Source organism: Eschscholzia californica, unplaced genomic scaffold, assembly GCF_041429995.1.
Source record: "Eschscholzia californica isolate CP2 unplaced genomic scaffold, dmEscCali1.0.p SCAF_3, whole genome shotgun sequence".
In the NCBI taxonomy this organism is placed as follows: Eukaryota; Viridiplantae; Streptophyta; class Magnoliopsida; order Ranunculales; family Papaveraceae; genus Eschscholzia; species Eschscholzia californica.
The window spans coordinates 25,713,966-25,720,869 of record NW_028238420.1 but is presented as its reverse complement, the minus strand read 5'-3'; the positions used below and the strand labels follow the sequence as shown (position 1 = coordinate 25,720,869).

The window sequence follows — 6,904 nt, the reverse complement described above, 5'->3', positions numbered from 1 at the left end:
ATATCCATCCCCTATTTCATGAAAGGTCGTGGGGATAAAATTAAACTCAGCTTCTCTAAAGGGAGGTGGGCAGTTTTGGCAAACCTCTGGCAGGTGTCGCAACGTATAGCATAGTCAATAGAGTCTGCCCTCATAGTAGGCCACTAGTAACCTGCAGTAAGTGCTCTTTTGGCTAGGCTGTGACCGCTAGAGTGGTTACCGCATTCCCCCCTCGTGTAACTCCTTGAGGACATACGTGGCTTCCTCTTGGGTGATGCATTTCAAGTAGGGCCCAGAGTATGATCTCTTAAGGAGCTGGTCGTCCATGACGCAAAACCTTGCAGCTTTGGCTTTGAGTCTTCTAGCTTTATTTCGATCCTGTGGCAACTCATCGTTAGTTAAGTACTTGATTATTGGTGGCATCCAGGTCTCTCCTGCTTCTGTAACCGCTACCTCTGAAGGCTTTGTTTTCCATACTGTCGGCCACTGAAGTAGCGTGAGAGGGATTGTTTGTGCATCGTTGGTAGGAATTGATGACCCCAAAATGGCCACGGCATCAGCGTGCCCATTCTCGAGCTTGGGTACCTGTTCAAAACTAACCTCGATGAACTGATCTTGTAGTTCCTTTACATGTGCTATATAAGTTGCCATCTTTACATCTCTGACCTGGTAGGTTCCTTGTAGCTGGTTGATCACGAGTTGGGAATCCGACCTGATTGCAAGTTTCTAGACTCCCATTTCTTTTGCTAGGATCATTCCTACGATCAAGGCCTCATATTTTGTTTCGTTGTTGGTGGCTTTTATCCCAAAACGTATGGCTTGCTGGATTAGGTCACTTTCTAGCGAAGTGAGAACTACACCAAGTCCCACTCTGTTCATGTTGCTAAAACCATCTACCGATAAGGTCCATTTAAGTTGACTATGCTCCTAGAGGTGGAGCAGTTCTCCTTGTGCCTGCACTAAGGTGTTAGGTGTAAAGTCAACAATAAAATCGACTAATATCTGAGAGTTGATTGCTGTCCTTGGCTGGTAGCTTATGTCGTATTCGGTTAACTCCACTCCACTGCCCATTTGGTTAATCTTCCAGACAGCTCTGGTTTGTGAAGAATATTCTTCATAGGAAAAGTTGTAACCACTACAATTGGGTGGCATTAAAAGTAAGGCCTGAGCTTCCTAGCTGCAGTAACTAGAGCTAGCTTCTCTAGCTAGTTGTATATAGTTTCACATCGGGCAACGACTTGCTTGTGTAGTAAACAGGCAGCTGCTTACTGTCCTTTTCACGAACTAGTACTGCATGTCTCTGATAGAGCAAGGTACATGAACAATTTTTCTCCATCTTTTGGTTTGGGGAGCAATGGTGGGGATGTGAGGTACCGCTTCAATTATTGTAGAGCTTCTTCACATGCAGGTGTCCAATCGAAATTTTTCGTTTTTCGCAGAGTGGTAAAGAACAAGTAGCATCTTTCAGAAGACTTAGGAATAAATCGGCCAAGTGCAGCTACCCTACCTGCAAGTCTCTAGACGTCCTTGATGCATATTGCGGAAGGGATACCCATTCTCGAGTTAATCTGATCTGGGTTAGCTTCGATTCCCCTTTGTGTCACCATATAACCTAGAAATTTTCCAGATGATACACCAAAAGAGCATTTAGCAGGGTTTAGTTTCATATTATACCTCCTCAGTACCTCGAATGCTTGCTTGAGGTGCTCTAAGTGTTGTTCTGCTACAAGAGACTTGACCAACATATCATCAATGTAAACCTCCATCGTGTCGCCTAGCATCACTACAAAAAAAGGTCCAATAGGGACATACGTTTTTAAGTCTGTCCCTGATATTTTCAAAATAGGGACAATTTTATAATATTTGTCCCTAACAAAACTACAGTAGGGACGATTGATGTATTTAGGGACTGTTTTTTAGAGTAGCGGGATGTAAAAAATTGGCGGCCAATTTTGGCGCAAATATTTCGGCGACTTCATTTTGGCCCAAATTTAAACGTAATATAATCAGATTTTAAAATCTTTTTCTGCTTCTTTTTTCTCTTCTCGTCTTCCCTCTCTTCCAAGTTTCATCTGCCGAGTTCTTCTCCGAGGTGCGGGATCTGTGAATCTTCACACAACCGGTCAGTTTTCTATATTTCTTCTTCATCTTATCATCATCTTCTTCTACTACTGCCACAAACTATTTTCCAGATTTTTTATTGAGTGATTCCAGTCAAATCGACTTGAACAAATCAGAGAAATCAACTGCTTCTGTAGGTATTACTATGATTAAATTTGTTCTTCGTCTTCTTTTTTGTTCACAACCATAGTTATAAACAGAAAAATCCATTAAAACTATCTAGGATTTACAAATCATAAACTTAATTTCTAATATAAGAATGAATTTATTTAGGGTTTTTACAGTGATTATTATATGTGATTTTTTGTTTCAGATTTAAGTAGAGATCTTCTTTAGTTCTTAGATTTAGGGTATCTGATCAATTAGATAGAAATAGATAAAGATGACATCTTTTAAGAGTTCAGGAATTGGGTCAAGTTTGCTTTTTTAGTTGTCCATTATTGGCTTTAATATTGGCTTTAATTGTAGACTTATATTACTAATTATGGTGGAAGAAAAGAGGAAGATTAAATAGTGGAGGAATTCAAGATGGTAACAGTTTGAAGTAGTAGTAGTAGTAGTTCATGATGCTGAGTTATTTTCTTTCTTCTCTTGGAAAGAAACCATCTTCATTAAACTCAACAAGTTCAAAATCTTAAGATTTGATGTTTAATAGCAATTCTTAAGATTTGATGTTTAATCAAAGGACTTGTTAAATCAATCGAATAGGTCAATTGAGAAGATGCGGAATGCAAATGATCTAAATTACTTTTCATTTGGTTTAACATCCTTTGTTTAGTGTTAATATTCAGAGATTTGATTTTACTGAAATCGAAGAAATCGGCTAGGAGATCTCAGAGCAATCAGTTGCTCCTATAAGTAATACTTTGAGCAAATTTCTTTCTTCATCTTATTTTTATACGCTAGTAATAATTCTTTTTCCCGAACTTCAAATTCATTTCAAGAAGAAATTGATCGATTTTCGGGAAGTGGTTGAATTGTGGTCTTGATCTTATTGGTACTTCAGGAAGCAGTTGAATTGTGGTCAATTGATCATGTTACAGGTCTTCTCATTTAAAGCTTGGCCTCCTTTTCATTTCTATCTTATTTGAGCTTTGTGTGTTTATGTCTAATAATGGTTTATTAGCTTGAATTAAGCTGACAGGTTTTTACTGAATAGCTTATCATTTTAGATTTTTTGTCCTAAATTTACATTTATCAGTTGATTCTAAAGGATCCAACCGCTGAAGTTTTTGAGATCTTTTTCTTAGTTTGGTTTTAATGGTTACTCAAATTTCGAGAACTCATTAGGATATTTTCTCTCTGTTTAATCAGTTCTCTTTATGTAATTTTTTTTTAATTATCTATTAAATAAGACATCTGTGTGGTGCTTTTGAGTCATTGCTACTCTAATTCTTTCATCTTCTCATTTATATATGTTGGATCAAAAAGAACATTCTGAAGCCGGAGCTAACAGTGGAACTTGGAGATCTTATATTGGATATCTGCTGCAGTTTGGAATAGCAAACCATAATACCAGGCTTACCTTTAGTGGTTCGTGAAACAACGTATGTTCCTCACCTTAATGATTTTTTTAGAGTTCCTTACTTGCACTACTTGTTTGTTCTATATTTAGGTTTTTGTACTCAATTCGGCTTATATAAGCATTATGTTTTATTTTCTGTTTCATGCAAATATACATTTGATATGTGTTGGTATGATCCTTCTGTTAGAATGTAGTTTCTTGTTCAGCTTTAGTGACTTGGCTGGACCGTGTAGTGAAGTACCAAAATTTTCGTATATAGACGAAGATCTATAGCTGTTTCTTGGAAGCGTTCATGAATGAAGTTTGACTTTACAATTTGGAAACTAATTCGTTGTGCTATTTATTTAGCTATATAGTGTGCTGCTGCAGTGAAGTCCTTTTCAATCTTCTACATCTATTCCTTGTAATGTTGAAGTCCCCTTCGCCTCACAGATCCAAGTAACTATGGCAACACAGTGAATGAGTGGTCAAAATGCACCAGCACTGCTTGTTGACTAGTCTTGCAAAATACATCAATGTTCTTCATATGCAGTCAATCTTTAAAGGTTTTGGTGGTTGTTGACTAAAATTTACATCTTTCAATCTTTTGTTTATTTAGTGATTTTATTTAATTAGATTTTTGTTGCTATCTTCTCATGCTGAAAGTTAGTCGGTAAGTGTACTTCTAATTTGATCTTTAAGGTTTTAAAAGAAGGTTAACCGAAAGTTTTGTTGCTATCTTCTTAGTTAGTATTTAGTGATTTTTTTTTGAAACATTTTCTACGTAAGATTAACTGAAAGTTGACTGGTTTTTTGCTTTACAAGGTTTTAAAAGGTCTGTGCTGGGACATGCACTATTACTATGAAGTGGTTTTGCTCCTGGCAATGGTAAGTGCCCGTCAAATCTGAGAACTAAATTTTCAGTTAACTATTTCTGATGTCGTCATTCCCCTGGCAATGATAGTCAATATTAACTTTCTTTGTACACCATGTTTCCTTATGTGAAGGCCTTCCATTTTGCATTTGATATTGTCTTAATACAACCTAATTTTCACATGGTTCACAAGCTCGAAGCTTCATTTTTCTTTTACTTAGGGAGAAGCGGAAAGGCAGAGAATAAGAATGAACACGATCTACCACACTTTTGCAGTGAACACGATCATAGGTTTTTTCCTAATAGATCTCCCATCTTTTCGTTTTTTACTTTCAGAAAGCATGGACACTAGACTATTTTTAATACTTGTTTGACTTATGCTTGCATATTCTTTACTACAGGCTTTTATCCCTCTCATTATGCACCATTTACCTCCGGTCTCAAGGATCTTGATCAGTTGAATATTAGCTTTGAACTAGGTTCACCATTCAAGCCATTCAGTCAACTAATAGAGGTGTGTCTAGCTGCAAGGTTGCAATAGTTCTTTTCATTTATTTCTCTACAATGTCACGGAGATGATGGGTTTCAACAATGTCAAACAATGGTTTCAGTGAGGTCAATAGACGTACAAAAATGAGTGTGTGTGCAAGCTTCTTGTTTGTAACAAATTCGATTTGGTCTGTCCGACCAGTTCGGTAACATAAATGTGAATGTTTTGTTAGGTCAATATTTGTTAAATACTCTAATTGATAAATATTGATAAAACAGAATACATTATATTTTTGTTTGAGTAAGAATATTTTGATTATCTATGTTTGAACTCATTTTAGGTGGAATCACCAAATTTATTTGATTTTCGCCAATTTTATAGTGACAGTATTAACTGTCCCCAATACTCTCGCCAAACTTCTAGGGACAGATGTTGATTGTCCCAAATCGGAACGGTAGAAAATTTTGTCGAACTTTTAGGGACAGTTCAAGAATGTCCCTAATAACCTTTTATATAGGGACAGTTGAAAAACCGTCCCCAACAGAACATTGGACAAAAGCCAACCGTCGTTGTAACTGTCCCCAATAACATTTGGGACGCCACTTGCTGGGACAGATCACAACCGTCCCCAATACTCTATTGGGGACGGTTTTTACTTTTTTGGGACAGTTTTTTTCCGTCCCTAATAGCTATATTTTTTGTAGTGCATGTTGGCGAACATTTTTTTTACCAGCCTCTGGTAGGTGGCACCTGCATTTTTTAGTCCAAAAAGCATGACCTTGTAACAGAATATACCTCTTTCCGTGACAAAGACGGTTTTCTCCTGATCGTTTGGATGCATAAGGATCTGGTTGTAACCCGAAAATGCATCCATGAAGCTCAAGAGTTTGTGTCCGACTGTGGCGTCTACCAGCATGTCGATGTGGGGTAGTGGGAAAGAATCCTTCTGGCATGCTTTGTTCAAGTCTGTAAAGTCAATACAAACCCTCCACTTACCATTCTTCTTTTTTACAACCACCACATTAGCTAGCCAATCTGGGTAGTGCACTTCTCTTACTGATCCGATGTCAAGCAGTTTCTAGATCTCGTCATTGATCACCTTGTTGCGTTTGGGCGCACATTTCCTCCTTTTCTGTCTTACAGGAATGTGAAAGGATCTACCTGTAGTTCTTGGACTATTATGGAAGGTTCTATCCCCGTCATATCTGCATGAGACTAAGCAAAACAATCAGAATTAACGGTTAGGAATTCCACGAGTTTTTCTCTGAGAGTAGGTACTAGCGGTGCTCCAATTCGAACTTTGCGCTCTGGCATGTCAGGGTGAATTGGGACTTCCTCTATGCTTGGTTGGTTGAGGTTTGAATTGAGGGGTACTTCATTCTGTAATTGCAACAAGGGCTTCTTGGGAGCCTTCATTGTGTTCTTGTAGCAATTCTTAGAGGGTCCTTGGTCTCCCTTGATTTCGCGTACCCCCTTGTGTATTAGGAACCTCAGTACTTGGTGGTATGTTGATGGTAATGCCCTCATCTCATGGATCCAAGGTCTTCCAAGGATCATGATATAAGCAGATGGGCAGTCCAGTACAACAAAAGTGGTGCTGAGGTCGATTCCCCCTGCATATACTAGCAGCACGATCTCTCCTAATGTATACTTTTATTCTCTATTGAACCCTATAAGGACAGTAAATCGTCGGTAGATGCTTGAGTCTTCTAGGACCATTCTTGTAAGGCATGAAGAAACAAACCGTTAGTGGAGGATCCATTATCAATGAGTATGTGTTTGACTAACACATTCGCAATAGTAAGAGAGAGGACATGAGCGTCATGATGAGGGTTGACGAGCCCTGAGACTTCGTTGTCAACACAACTGATGATTTGATTCGTCAAAGTCGAGGTCGGAGCTTCTGTTGAGTGGGCAGTTGGATGGGATGTCATTC

General features: G+C 38.3%; 1 long non-coding RNA gene across 3 annotated transcripts; it reads left to right on the top strand.

Annotated features, from left to right (window-relative positions):
• The first annotated feature begins 1,975 nt into the window (after positions 1–1,975).
• Positions 1,976–5,269, top strand: LOC147549199 (uncharacterized). 3 transcript variants are annotated; one of them, XR_015237888.1, is made up of 5 exons: positions 1,976–2,101; positions 3,532–3,647; positions 4,430–4,492; positions 4,700–4,769; positions 4,880–5,269. It is a non-coding gene; the product is annotated as an uncharacterized LOC147549199 (long non-coding RNA). The 3 variants fall into 3 exon arrangements; XR_015237889.1 differs by lacking the exon at positions 1,976–2,101 and adding an exon at positions 2,725–3,143; XR_015237887.1 differs by lacking the exon at positions 1,976–2,101 and having other exon boundaries at positions 2,724–3,647.
• Positions 5,270–6,904: the final 1,635 nt, after the last annotated feature.